Here is a 15,248-nt window from a genome sequence, read left to right as displayed (position 1 = left end):
ATGGGAGGCCTCATGGCAGCCTGCAGCTCCTCCATGAGGGGAGCGGAGGGGCAGGCGCTGAGCTCTGCTCTCTGGGGACAGTGACAGGACCCGAGGGAACGGCATGGAGCTGGGACAGGGGAGGGTCAGGCTGGGTGTTAGGGAAAGGTTCTGCACCCAGAGGTGGTCGGGCACTGGGACAGGCTCTTCAGGTAAGCGGTCACAGCACCGTGCCCGTCAGAACTCAAGAAGCAGTTGGACAACGCTCTCAGACATATGGTTTAATTTTTAGGTAGTCCTGTGCAGAGCCAGGAAACGGACTCAAAGATCCTTGTGGGTCCCTTCCAGCTCGGGATATTCTACGATTCTATGACTGCAGTAAAAACAAAGTAACTTGGGAGTGGGGTTACTGCTTCTGCCAGCCATAGCAAGCCCAACTTGCAGTCTTCATTTCCCACCCCACCTCCTCCTCCCCATAGCTGCAGAAAGATTCCCTGCTTCTGCCAACCTGAACCACAAGAGATCCAGTAATGCTTCTTGCTTGGTCCTCAGAGGCCAGGGTTTTACAGTACATAATTTAGTTCTGTAATTTATCATAAACAATAGGATTTTAGAGGGGGAAAAAGGAAAAAAGTCTTCCAAATCTCCTGATAGTCAGCTCCCATTGTATTGGTCTTAATTTCATCCCGCTCATTATGGTATCGCTCCCCAGCCTCCTAGCACTCCGAGCAACATCTGAGCTGGAAAATTCTGCTGCTTGGTGTGGTGGGGTTCACTGTCAGCAGGGCTTGAACAAATGGGCTGCACTGGAGAGGTTACAGTCTGAAAACAGGCAAGACAAAGTACAGGGGAGGGAGGGACTGGAGTATTGTCTTGTCTCATAAGGGAAGAAAATAAGTGCAAGAACTCCACCACAAAGCATAGGAGAAGGCAGCAACTGCAGTGCCAGCCCTGGGAATCGGCACCTATTGAATCCTTCCACCTTCCCTTAAAAAGATGTTTTGAGGTTCAAATGTTGTGCTTGGGGAGTGCAGGGGAGGATCGGGGCACTTGTATTTTCCCCTCGTAAACATCATTCATGCTTGCCAAACTCTGGATCATATTTTTGCCTCTGTAACTGCAGAGGTAGCAGCTTTGAGAGCCACCTTCCCACTGGTCGCACAGTGGCAATAGGCACGTTCCCTTCTTCCCCATCCCACCTCCCCAGCGGTGGTCCAATTTTTCTACTATTTGCCCTATTTGTTGCATTTCCCCCCCTCCTTTTTGGATCCCCCCCCTCTCCACAGGAGGCTCCCCGCTCCGTCCCCATGAATAGGAGGCAGGCCTGCCAGCAGCCGAGCACGGCGCGCCACAATGGGCCGGCCGGGGCCAGCCGGCTGCTCACCCACACCTCGGCTGCAGGCAGACGGGCGAGCGGGGGCATACGGACCGAGGGGGGCTTCCACCCAACACCATCAGGCCCAGCAGCAGCACCAGGGCACAGCCACGCTGCTTTTCCTGCTGGTACTGCTCCTGCTCACTGAAAATCCACTTGCAGCCCTCTGCTTCTCAGGAGCTTCTCAGGCTTGTGCAGTGAGGCCGTGGAGAGCCCCTTCTCTCAGCTTTGTTGAGGGTCTGTGGTAGGTTTAGGAGCAGTCCCTAAAACCCTAAGCAGAAAGTTGCATTAAGGATGCATTGCCACGTGCAGTAGGGGACCAAAGATTTCACTGCGATATGACAAGGCAACTAGAGCAATACCTTCTCCCCACCCCAGACATCATATCGAACGTTTAAGGAGTGAGAAGTGCTTTGGCCACCAGGTTGCTCCCGGTACAGATAGAACACAACAGCTGCTGCACTGAGGGTACGAACCCTGGACTAGCAGAGGTGTCTCTGCTAACATCTACAGCAAGGAGCCAGCGGGCAGCGTTACTTCATGATTAGTCCAAAAATCAGATGAACGAAGCCTCGGCTCGCAGGACGACAGCAGATACTTGAACAGGCTCGGCACAAGGTTTAGGGGGCAAAACCAGGAGACACACGAAGACAGGAAGATGAGATTGGAAATGCAGTAACTCAAAATAAGTTATTGTTGCTGTTGGTTTTCCTTTCGACCATGTGGTGCAATTGGCCCTCATTTCATCTCTCCGAGCCCTACCCACAGGATTTGTTCAGAGGGGCACTGCTGGCTGAGAACTCCCCACGCCCTGGGAACAGCCGCGTGAGTATGGAGGAGAACAGCAGCCAGAAGGGGCGAGTACAAGAGGGGCTGAGGAAACCACGGCTCTCTACAATTAACTCAAGTACATGCTTTTAGCACAGCGCTTACAGCTGTCAGAGGGACAGCACAAGCCTTCTGCACAAGCCTCGGGACAAAAGCATTTCATGTCAGGCAAAACAAATCGCACACACCCAGAACCCAACAAGATAACGACAGGAGCATATGTCCTGAAATTACGAAAACTAAAACTTCTCATTAAGATGCAACGAGGAAAGGAACTGGTCCAACCACAGGGGAAGAAGGAAGCGGCATTTCGCACACTGACAACGTGTAACAGAGCAAGGAGGGACACGGATACTAACAAATTCAGAACACAGTTACCGCTTCCTGAAACAGAGCTCAGCTATCGAGGACTCCAGGGCCTTTCTGCACATTAAAAGCATTTTTCTGCCTTGCCAATGAAATCCAAATAAATCAAGTATTTATTTATACACACTATGCTTTAGCTGTTTTGTAGCTTGTATACATGTGCCCCTCTGGCCTTCTCCCATCACCGAGTTCCATTTGGGAAAAAACAAAGCTGTTTCTGCCAGGCTTTTCATTAAGCGGGTGATGCCGACATGCATGCAGATTTCCTTTTTGAAACAGCCCAAAACCGCTGGGGTCTCTTGCGCCTTTGTTCTACCTGGTCCCTGGAATAAACTGCTCAGGAACAAATATCCCTCACAGGTCACACAAATCTGGAGATCGTGCTGCCGCTGCTGCTTCGGAGAAGCCTTGCCTTGAGCTGAGACTCACCAGACAGACCTCGTTACAGCCTCGTGGCAGAGCCACGGGCAGCAGAGGGAGGCGTAAAGGCTGCTCCACCCTTCAGAGCATAACAGAGGGCTGCACACTGGTGGGGGAAAACACCGTATTTCCAGGTTCGTTTCCTCGGCTGAACTATCAGGGGCCTGTTAGAAAAGGAAGGAATGGAGGAATTACAGGCAGTGAGAACCTTCCCCGAGGCTCTCTGTTCCTGCACTGCAGCCATCACCTGGGCTGGCCAGGACTGACAGCCCCCGACAAAAACACATCTTTCCCTCGGGTCCCGGGAACAGCCTTCCACGGTCCTCACCAGAGCGCAGTAACAGCGACAGAGAAATGCAACTCACGGACTCTTCCCTTGAGCAGAACCACCAAACGAAATGGCCAAACCCCACAGACACTCGCGGTCTGACATGAACGCAGATTTCTTTCATTTCTTTACCCTTCACTTCCCGTAACTAGCATCACTTTCCTACAAATGCACCTCACGGGTGTTTGGTTTCTACGCTGGCATAGAAGCAGGGGAAACAGAACAGGAGCAGAGTAAATCATGGTATGCATTTGGAATATATAACTCAGGACTCAGTGTAGATATAATAGCACAGTGACTACGAGAGAAAGACAGACAGACCGACCTACCCTGAGATTTCTCTTTGCAAGCCAGAAGTCCGCAAGAGCAGCCTCCAGAACGCAAGCAGGCTTCAGACCAAGTGACGAAAGGCCCCATCATGGCTTACAGAGATTATAAATGACCCTTTATATTATATACAGATGCTAGCAAGAAAGGTTTAGGACTTTTACTGGCATGCATCCAGGATGGCAGAGAATATATTACTGCTTATTCAAAGAGAATATTCCAACCAAGCAAACTAAATGATCCAAACAGCAGCTCATTTAGGGCTGGGGCTGCTGGATCTCACGCAAGCTCATCACCAACCTATTTAGCACAATGCCCTGCAGTGCCTCATGGAATTGGTCTTCCACTGCTCTGCTTGGAGAGGAGAGTCTCACAGTTGCTCTGCTTTCCCCAGCCATTTCCAAATGGACACCCTCCTTTCACAGCCTATTTAATCCTTGGAAGACTTTCACAGACAATTGAAGATCTGCAGATCGTGGCCTGTGAGCTACCAATTTAGAAAGTTTCAGTCCAGGACTAGACCAATATCTCATGTCTTGATCACAGCTGACAACATGCTGCTCCGGAGGGAACACAAGCACTGATGCCAGCAAATATCCAACCATATTTGCTGTAGAGGTTCAGGATGTTACTGTAGCTGTTTCAGGGTAACTACAGAAATGTATTCAGTGGCTTGTGTTAATTGAGGCTACTCTGGAAATTTCTATTCTGAGCTTAACTAGACACTCAGGAGGTGCTGGAAGGGAGTTGCCCACTCTCTGCTGGCTCAGCAGAACCAGTGACACATGGCTTCAGGTACGCGGACACCAAAGAGGCAGGAAAGGCCAGCCTCCCAGGAAGAAAGGCCAACCTCCCAGGGCACCCACGAAGCAGGCTGGAAGGCTCCCCCAGGGCCACTGGACTCGCACCGGGGGCTTGAGTTGCGCTTTGCTTCTGTGGGCAGACGCCAAGGAGGAGGCTGTGTTCTGCAACCCAGCAGCTTTCTGAACCCTCTGCCCGCTCTCAGCAGAAGCCTCATTTGGATGCCCAGTTCTTCCCCCAGAGACTCTAATCCTACAGCACAAGAGAAAAGGGACTGCAGGAGGTGGAGCAGCGTAAGGTAACAAATAAGCTAAAATACAGAAGCTCCTGAAGAGCCATATACTCACATATCAAAGCTTAACTCCAGACTAGCATGACTGAATTAGCTTAGAGCACTCATTTTATGGACAGGAAGCCACCAGACAGCAAGCCTTCTCCTCCCCCATCTGGCCATCTGGATTTGCACAGCGCTGTTTGCTAAGGCCACCACCCGAAGGATGCAGAAGGGATGCCCCCACCCTCTCGCCCACTGTAAATGCTTAAAGATTTGCACTACAGCAAGCTGACAGCCCCATCCCCAAAAGCAACGTCTGTTTCTTCCCCAGCGCAAGCCGCTGGCTTTGATCCAATCTCCTCGGACTCCTGGGGGTCCCCAGAAGGCCTTCCAAGGGGCTTGCGAAAGAAAAGCCAGCGCGTTGTTCGGAGGCTTTGTTTCACTGGACAGGCGAGCACAAGCTGAACGATGTCAGGAACCACCAGGCTGAACTGATCGGGACTCAGCAAGTAGCCTGTTTAATCAAGAGCATGCAGCTCGAAAATGAAAGCAGCTACATTCTTGCTTAATCACTTGACAGTTTGGCTCCGCACACAGCTGACTTGTTGCTGTGCCCCGTTAGGGACAGACCTACAGCAGGCAGCGATGCCACACACGGGACCTGCTGGCTGACGCAGTCACTGGAGGGAAGGACAGGGTTACAGCTCCCAAAAACCACGGCCCCGTGGCACAGCGCACTCCGAGCAGCACGATGTGCTGTGCTTTCAGCGCAGAGTGCTCAGACTCCAAACAAAGCCCCTTACACTGTTGTAGAGCTAACAAAGATGGAGATTTAATGCTTTTTTTAGTACTTCCGATAAAAACACATTCCGCAGAGTGCCACACAAAACCTCAGATCACCAAGCCTTAACCAGCCAAGAAGAAAGCGAAGCATTTCTGAGAAAATAAATATCTTCCTATGCACAATTATTTCATCAGCACCTGCTGCATGTGTTTGGGCATGAATCGGCCCTCCCTGTTTCCAATAAATACTATAGATGCCTCTCAACAAGTTTGGCATTTCTGATGCTTGTGATTTGCCCTACAGCTCTGTGCTGTGTAAACAACTGCACTGAATTATCTTTTTGTTTCCATAAGGATAGCACACTGTGTGTTATACTTAGCAGAGATCAACATTTAGGGCACAGAAAACAGTAGGAGTGTTTTGATAGCTAGATAGATTTCCCCAAGTTTCCTCATAACATTTTTCACTGGAGCTATCAGTTTCCTTGCAATCATGGAGAGGAATTTCAATAAAATCAGAAGGTCACTGGCTTTCACTGGGAAAAAGTTGCCGTTCTGACTCGATGAAAGCAAACCGTGCCCTTTTCTCTGTGTAAATAGTACAGCATCCTCCCTTGCCAGAAGGACAATCCGTATGTTGTGTGCTGGAGCCCATCGTTAGGAGGGGTTTGTTAGTTATATACTCCGCTGAGGCCAGGAGCTTAGGTTGCCCCGTGCGTGCCAAGAAAGCTAAGATTCAAAGGCTGCCAGGCTCTCTCTGTGGCATCTCTTCCTGAACCATCCAGTTTTGCATAACCACATTATTCCTTTCTTACTCACAAATACACGCCTCCCTCAACACGCTTTGGTTCCCATCAGGATCACGTTGAGCAGCTAGCCCAGCGTCCTGTGACCAGATCACTCCCTGCTGCTGTGATGTAGCTAAAAAGGAGACAATCCCATCGCAAACCTCTGGAAAGCTCAGATAAAAATCAAGCTGGGTTTAAGCCATCTCCTGTTCTCAGCCATATCTAAGCTCTCCCTGGATAACTAGCTTTGGGGATCCAAGGCTGTCATTCATCTTGCCATCCAGAGAAAAGCCAGCTGCAGAATTCAGCTGTGGGCACCAGTCTCCATGAAATGAGGATGTTAAGAGTCAAGGAACTGATTCAGGTCTGCAGACTGATGGACCACTGCTAAGAAATCCACAAAAGACTACCTGGCAGGCGTGGCATGGGCTGCACACAAGCATATAATGGCAAGGTTTAGTTCCAAGCAGAGTCTGCTCTTCCATTACAAAGTTTCCAGGGGTCTGCAAATCAGAAGACATGACAAGCCACAGTAATCTCGTTGTCAATATTGATGTTTTACGCATGCCTTACTCCCACTGAGCGCTTCAGGCATTAATAGAGGTTACCCTGACTCCTGTGAAAAAAGGAGAAGATTTTTATAACAGCCCATTCATTTTGGGAAACGAATAAAACTGGAGGATTGCTAGCGTTTCTGGAGCCAGACAGCAGCAGCCATTTGAAGTAGCATAGAGCCAGAGACTCGAACAGGAATAAGAGAAGTTCCAGGTCTCCCACTCCGCTGCATCGGTCAGACAAAGACTGGAAGGAGCTCCAATCTTTCTGCCCCCAAGTAAGTCTGAAAAAGAGACTATAAAAATCAGTTCTGCCTAGCAGAGTCAGATTGGACAATTTATCTAGGTACCTCCCAATAGCATAACCCTTCCCCAGGGGCCAATATGTTCTGTGCTTAGAGCACTTCAAATACTCAGTTGCCAATAACAGTCTTAAGTTCTCCCACACAAAGTGGATTATCAGAGACTGCTGGAGGGAGCTCAGTCCTAGAGGAATCTTTACCTTAGGAGGAAAACGCAATTCAGTCTGCACAACAGCTTTAATCTTCAGCAAGTCCTGCAGCCAAGCGCATTTAACTGTGCTTTCCTTCCTTTGTTGTGTGCATGGTTGACCTTCCAAACAGCATTACCTCGAGGGCTGAACTCGCTTCAATTCATAGGAAAGCGCACCAAGTTTTGCCTTATCCTTCTGCAGCCATTGAAGTTACAGGGGCTGAGGGAAAAACCTCTCCCTGCCGGAATTACTGAAAGCCTAGAAACTGAATAGCCAAATAGCACAGAGCCGTGGGTGCAACTCTGTTTTGAAACAGTGAGAGAACCCAGCTCCGCCAAGCAACACGCAGCTTCCTCAGCCATGAGGCCATCCCTCTCCTCTTCCAGTCCCACCTCGTTCAGCAGGCACCGTCCAGCTGCTGTAACAAAGCGGGGCTCAGAAGGCGATAGCACTCCTGTTACACATGCTGCATTCATTCGTGCAGCGCATCCACCCTCTCCACCAGCACTCATACAGATTATAATAGACACAGATGGGGACTTGGAAAGGGTTGAGCAGGAAGTATGAGAAATAAAGCTGGGTCTCATAGACTCTGATCAATACCCACACTTCTGTGCCTATGCATGTCTACGGGCACATACAAGGAAAGGGCTCAAGGAGGATTTCTCTAGCATGAAGTCCCTGTGCATTATATCCACCACCCAGCTCCTCTCCAATTGCTAGTGGCACGTTCTGCCTGAATCAAACAAATATGGTTGACCCGAAACATAATTATCCTCATCATGAAAATGAAAGAGGTTAGCCCATGACCGCGCACTCAGAAATAAAAGGGGGGTTCACTCCTTTGAAGCGCTTTGCTTTTACAGGCATTCTTTATGCTCTCGGCTGTTTTGCTGCTCCCTCCCCCAGGCTTATCACAATCGACGAGAAGACAGTAGTTTCCAGTGCTCACAGAGGGAGGGAAGAGGAAACGTACAGAAATATCTGTGGAATCTGTCTTTGTTAAATTAGACTGACTCGATGGAATTTGGCATTTGATATCCATGCAGCGTGGAAATCATACACAATTACAACCTAGTATGTCACTTTAGCAACATAAAAGCTCCTTCAAACAGAGCTTTTGAAAAGAAGAACCTGAGCCTAAACATTTTTGCGCAGCTGGATAACACAGCTGTAGACAGGTCTCCTGCCTTCCAACACACCCAGTACTGGTCCGGTCATTCCTAGAAAGCTTAACTTCAACTCTCCATCCAGGGCTAAGGGAAAAAAAATCCATAAGACATTGATTACAGGTACAAAGCTGGCAAGTAAAATACCAATACTTGTGTGAAATATACCTGTGTTCATAAAGAGCACATTTGCCATTTGTCTGTGTGCCCTCCTCTGAAAATCTGATCCAGAACTGCTAATGCTGAAGACAGCAGCCCTGATCTTCATTACAGTGTAAAACCAGTTTTTTATCCAAGTCAGTACCTCTAAATTGCACCAAGAAATTCATTCAGAATTAAACATCAACTTTGAAGCAGCAGGAGATGGAAGGAGTGCGAGTGACAATGCAGGACAGACGTATGCCAGCTTGCCCTTAAAATCTTTGGAGAGAGAAAAACATGAAGAAAACCAGCATAAGGAGTCAGCAACCCTGTAACAATGTCCCATGCTTTATGAATGCTCCTGTTGTGGCTACAGAGCCTCCTCCACCACCCATAAAGCTCCAACCCCTTGCTACGTTACATCACAACAAAACAATACTTTGCACAATGTGCATCCACCAAAAAGGCTAGATCGGTCTCTTGCATTTGCGGGCTGAACTAGCTGGTTTTCAGTGTCTCCTCCAAACCAAGTACTTCCCCGTGGAGGGCACACACACATCTGCATGCCTCAGCAGCTAGTCCATGTGGATTGAGGAGGGTCTGCTCCTGAATCTATTTTTTTTGCTTATATAGCTCCAAGCAGGCAACAGCACATCTTTGTCCCTCAAATTCAGCCTTCTGTTGCCAAACTCACAGCACTTACCAGCAGCAATGAAAGCCACATGCATGACAGGAACACAGGGACTCTGCCTAGACGAAGCAGTGTTTTTCATTAGCATTATACTGGCACCAAAAACCGCAAATTACAGCGAGAACAAAAGGCAATGTCAAAAGGAGAGCACCGAGTGTATCAGAGGAGAAAAAAATAAGGTGGTACAAACAAGTTGTTGCTCCATATCAACTGCATGATGTTCATCTGCACATTTAACGTGCACGTTCCAGGTTCTTCTTGGGGCTGAACAGTAGAGATACAGCTATCATCGAGGAAAAATATACTCTTTTGAGAGCTAAAGAGAAAACCATGTTGAAGGAGACCCCACAAAGAAAGCATGCTTTTTCTCTTTAAGGGGATACAGATTTGTTTCCCTGAGCTGTTTCTATACTCAGAGGACCATCCTGTGAACTCCCAGCACGACTGGCCCAAAAAAGCACTGAAAGGCAGAGCAGAGCATGAGCTTCAGACTCACGGGTGTTAGGATGCAACTGGAAGCGTCTATACGGACAATTGTGTCAGGTAAACAGAGCCCAAAGCATTTCTAGCAGCACTTCCTCCACCTGCCATCCCTCCTCCTCTTTGCCTGTGCTGTTACAACCACTTCACTCAATCTAGGTCTCCAATTTGTTCAGCAACAAACAAAGCGTTCTGTGGGCCCTCGTACACAAGGGCAGACCTTCCTAGAAGAGCAGTTTGTTGTGTGTCTGCCCATCACTGTGGGGAACTAGGTTTAATGAACCAAGGGAGCCTCTCCCAGACTAGCATGAAGTCGCACTGAGCATGCAGGCTCAGCTTTATTCCTCACCGCTTCTGTTTCAGGTGGCTGCCATACAAGGAGCCAGACACAACATCCTCATTGGAAGGGCCAAAGAAACAGCACCAGCCACAGCCTTTCCTTCAATGCAAATTATAAGAAAACGCTACAACTCCCTAATGTTTCCTGTGGTGGAGGAGGGAGTTAGCAGTAAGACAGTCTAGACAACTCCATCTACTCATACTGCTTGAAGACCAACAACCCTGCTTCCCCTTTGATTTGCCAGCTCAGTCACTCCAGTCTAGGCAAGCTACTGAAGTTCAGGTGCCCATCAGCCAGCATTTGCATTAGACCTGAGACAGGGCTACTGCTGGTGCCTCAGGAAAGTTTTTGGGGGGCAGCTGTACCCAACTAACGTGCCTGCACTCCAAGAACTAAACCCTTTTCTCCAGTAACTGCTCTATGGATAAGCCAGGTCATTCTAATGGATGGGGGAGGTGAAGCCAGGGGGGCTTTTGCTTGCCCAGCTCAGAGCCCCCTGAGCTGAGCCAGGCGAGGCCCCACTTTGGAGAAGCAAAGCCTCACAAACACTCTCTGGCTGGGCATTCACAGCGTTAATCAGTCTGAAAAACAAAACCCAAAGCCTGTGTGTTAATTTGCTATTTAAATTGAAAATTTTTTCTTCCATGGCTGCCATGTCTGGCACAAGGCTGTCCTGGGCGTTACTACAATAAAAAATAATTTGGAAAATAATCCTATTGTTCCAGTCACACCCAGGGGAGTTTCATGTGTAGGGAAGTAGGAACATCAAAACTGAGATCTGCTGCGTGATCAGAGAGCTGAGCTTGCCCTTTACAACAGTTCATTTTGATTCCAGTGTGTGCTGGGGAGCAATTCGCCAGCGAGCTGGGGCTGGAGGATGTCTCAATGGCTTTACAGTTACTGACTCCTACTCGCACAGCCGAAAGCTTTCAGAAGTCATCTCTAGTGCAGCGAAGTAGCAATACTCTAGCTCAGTGAAGTAGCAATTCCCTTTGCAAGCACGCATCCGCCCCTACGGGCAGTTAGGTGACCCTGTCCTTCCCTCCACTCATTCCCAGTACCCATCTAAACGGGCAATGAGCTGCCCTAAAATAAACCCAGGTGCCAGTCACAAACACTTTCTCCATGCAAAGCAGAAATCGTGCCCAGTGCTCCGCCTGACCGCAGATGGGGTACTTACAGGCACACGATATGCGGCGACGGCAGCAGCCTCTGCTCACCTTGTGCCAGACTCCCCCTCTTACACTTGGCCAGCTGCGTTGGTGCGGCACCGTAAAAAGTAACTGCGGCGCATTTGCTGCAGCTCAGCTCTTCCGTGCACAGTAGTCCCAAATCCCTGCTAGCGAGGGCTCTGCATTGCCTCAGCAGGTTTTAAACTCCCTCTTAACCAGATGGTGCATGGTTAAATCACACAGCCCGCTGCACGTAGATGTCTACAGTCAGACTGTACGAAGGCATCTAGAAATAAAGTGCTTTAATATATTTTCAGTTAAGAAGGATCTTCTACCTTTGACACATCTTGCTAAGTCTTTACAGGTTTTTGAAGTAGGCTCCATATCTCGTTTCCAGCCAAGAATAATTATTAGTTCTTTTTTGTGCAACCAGGTTTGTTCACTAGAAAAAAAGTCTTAAAAAAAAGTCCTTCTCTCGTGAACAGAAACACTAACACCTTTCCCTGTTATTAAAAAATTCTTGAGCAATCTAAGAAACCGCTTCAGTGCCTCAGCACTTTGGAAACCTCTATTTGGAAGGGAGATGGTCTTGAGGGAGGAGATCTACATTTCGGTATCCAGGTGGAAAATGGGTTTGATTTGGCCAAGTAATAACAGACGAAAAAAATCCTATAGCCTGTGCACGCACAGTAGATTCCTTCTGAATGATAACAGTGCCTTAAGCATTCCCCAGGACGGACGCAGGAAAGGGGATGGGGAGAAAGTGGCCCCGAGGCAGAGCGAGGTGACAGCAGGAGCCCTGCAGGAGACACACAGAGGGTTGGGCAGGGAAAAGCCCTGCCTGCTCTGTGGGGAACTGCAGGAGTGGCAAACTCCGTTAGATGGGGGCTGTAGGGTTTTGTTGCTGTTGAAGTTTAGAGTTACCTGCCAACGTAGAGAGGCAGGACAAGCTAGCTGTCTTCTCCAAGGCAAGGGAAAACCCCACAGTGTACTTTTAACCAGGAACTGGGAAGGGTGTGGAGTGAGGCATGCAAAGGACACGTGCTCCTAAAGCAAAGGCCTCACAGGCTGCTGGGACTGGAAGCATCTGGAGCTACTGGTGAGAAAAATGAGAGAAGCCTCGCCCTACAGCAGCTGACATGGGATGCGCACACATCCCACTTTAGACTCACACTGTCCAAAACTTAGGATCGACTCAAGGCAAAGCCAGAGAAGACAGCCCACCTTCCTCCCCCTCCACGCAGAATTCTGCAGAAGGAGACATTTGGTGACACAAAGGTGTGGAAGATGATTTGAATAAAACAGTTATGACCTGAATTTGATTGATGGGCCACAGGTATTTCATGTTTTTACCTTTTTTTCCCCTCATCATTTGGGAAGAACAGCATCCTGCTGCTTTACTTACTGCAGGCAGACCAGAAAACCCATGAAGGGCACACGACTGCTCAGCAACTGCCCAGCCTACAGCTTATTGTTGTGCCAGAGCGCACACACGAGCAGCCTTTGCACATCACAGCTGAAGTTTGCTCATGCTTTTTCTCCCTCACGCACACATACATGGCTGATTTACTTTACACCTCTCAGTGCAGCTCGGGGGAACTATTTACATGTGGCATTCCAGTAAAGGAGGACAACACACATCCTGTAGCCGAAAAAAAAAAAATGGGATGAATTTGGATTGAGAGCACTCCCGCATGTACAAGTCAAAAAGGTTGGTTGAACCCAAGAGCATGGAACAGGGCGAGATGGCAGGACAACTGTTGAGCCATTTCCTCTTGCAGTCAACGTGTCTGTGGAAACACTTCAATTTTTCAGTCATTACTGGCAATATCTGAGCCTCAAATTCTGTGGGCTGTGTGCAACTCCAGACAAATGCCTTTGTTTAAAAACACGCAAAAAAAATACAACGGAGCTCATGGTGGCATCCTGCAAAGCGAGCCTTCCCTCCTTAAGACACAGAGATGCTTACATGCAGATCAGTAACCCAGGCATGAGCAGCACAAGGTGCCTCCCTGACTCCACCAAGAGACAAGGTGAAGCACCCTTTACAAACCCATCTAGTTTTTAGCAGCGTCCAGCTCAAGAGCCAAGTTGCCACAATCATATCCCATCACATCAACTTCCCCACCGCTTCCCCCTCTTCCCACCCGCCACAGACACAGCTCCATCCTCACCTTCCCAGACATCAAGCAGCGACTCCTCCAAAAGGTACCTGGGTGCTGGAAGTTTGTTTGCAGTAAAGTTGTATGGTGGTTTCTGGAAGCTGCTTCGAAAATCTCCTAGTTCAGATGCCTTTAACCACTTGGCAGGGGCTGACAAACAATTAGAGCTTGATTGTTTCAAAGGACATTACCCAAGAAGATGAACGTGCTGCTGCAGTCCTTGCAATAAATTTCCAATGGCTTTGGTTGCAGAGGTTTTGAAAGGGTTTTAGCAGACTTTCAGTTACACTATCAGGACTCAAGCATTTTTCTGGTGCTTGGCAAAACAGGATCTTATTATTTCTGCAACACGCACTCAAAGCTTATCCGCAGGCCTACAGACTAATTCCTACAACTTCGTAATCCAAAATTTTTGTATCATTTGTGATATACATTAGCGACTTCCAGTAACAGCGGCCCAAGAGACAGCATTTTACTATGCGATAGTTCAAACCATTTGGCTCCGTGCTGCAGCCCGAAATACACTGCAGGGAGGCTATATATTTTGCTGCAGGTTATGCTGATTTACAACAGCTCTAGGCCAAGTGCTGCAGCATCCTACAGAGCCAATTTGCCTCTTTTGCTCTCGTACGTAAGAGGCAGCACGGGACCAGAGAAAGCTTGCAGCATCACAGCCCAGACCTGCCTTTGCCCAAAGACCGGTGCTGCTTGGTAACACCAGCTGCCACAGGGCTTTCATCGCATGCCCAAGGGTCACTGCTGCTTCCATGGATGCGTAATTAATTCAGCCTCCAAAGCTCTCGCTGGAGAAGGGGAGAGGAAGCACCACAGCCTGTGCCACTGCTGCTCACTCTGGCCCCACTCAGCACCTCCCTCCCCAGCCCCTAAACTAACCTCTTCTCAGTGTAAGCCAGGCACAGACCAACTCCCAAAGACTAATTTCAGTCATCTGGGCTCCGAGAGGTGCATTAAACAAGGAGCACGACGACCTCCATTCTGTAAGAGTGGAAGTTTACACAAGTGCCAAGTATTATCATGGATAGATTTTATTATAAACTTCTACATGCATTCACATACAATACATTGGATTTTGCAGCTTTCCATGTAAGATCTAACCACACCCTCATGAAGTACTCCCCAGAGCCTTCCTTTACATGAAGGGAAATATTACTATTCCCTTTTTATTCAGGGGAAAGAAAAAAGAAAGAGGAAACGTACAAGTCTCAGTTCCCAGACTCTGTGCTGCTCTATAGAATACACTGAGCATTGAAGGGAATGGTCTTTTTCTTGGGAAACAGGGTTGAAAACAAAGCCTTATGAATCAGCCAGCTGATAATTAAAAGCAACTAAATCCAGATCACTTTAAGCTGCACATGAGAATCTGGACTCCTCAGATGCCGAATTCCTCTGCCGACCAGAAAAGCCAGGGTCACTTGCCCAGCTGGTCACCATTGTTCTGTCCAATAAAGTTCTGGCAGGAATGCATGTTTAACAAAATACAGAGATTAGGCATAACAAAGAATGCGGCTCCCCCCTCTCTGTTTAGGTTAGTTGGGTTTGCCATGTTGAAATACTGAGGCTTACACATATCAGATTTTCTCTGTCCTGTACTGCTAGTGCCAGTGACAGACACAAGCTGACAGCCCAGTCCTCAGGATCGACACTATTTTAGCTTCAAGTTCATTAAAAGCAACATAAAAAGCTTGCCTCAAAGCTGTAATGACCGTTAAATCAGTGTTCTCTTGGGGCTGTAAAGTACTAAAAAAGAAAAGCTCTC

At 48.4% G+C, this 15,248-nt stretch overlaps 1 protein-coding gene across 6 annotated transcripts in view; it reads right to left on the bottom strand.

Moving 5' to 3' along the window:
• COL26A1 (collagen type XXVI alpha 1 chain) overlaps nt 1-15,248 on the bottom strand; it is a 176,625-nt gene that overhangs the window by 153,741 nt on the left and 7,636 nt on the right. The window lies entirely within an intron of this gene.

This window comes from Anser cygnoides, chromosome 18 (assembly GCF_040182565.1).
Source record: "Anser cygnoides isolate HZ-2024a breed goose chromosome 18, Taihu_goose_T2T_genome, whole genome shotgun sequence".
In the NCBI taxonomy this organism is placed as follows: domain Eukaryota; kingdom Metazoa; phylum Chordata; class Aves; order Anseriformes; family Anatidae; genus Anser; species Anser cygnoides.
This window is presented reverse-complemented; position numbering and strand designations above follow the sequence as displayed.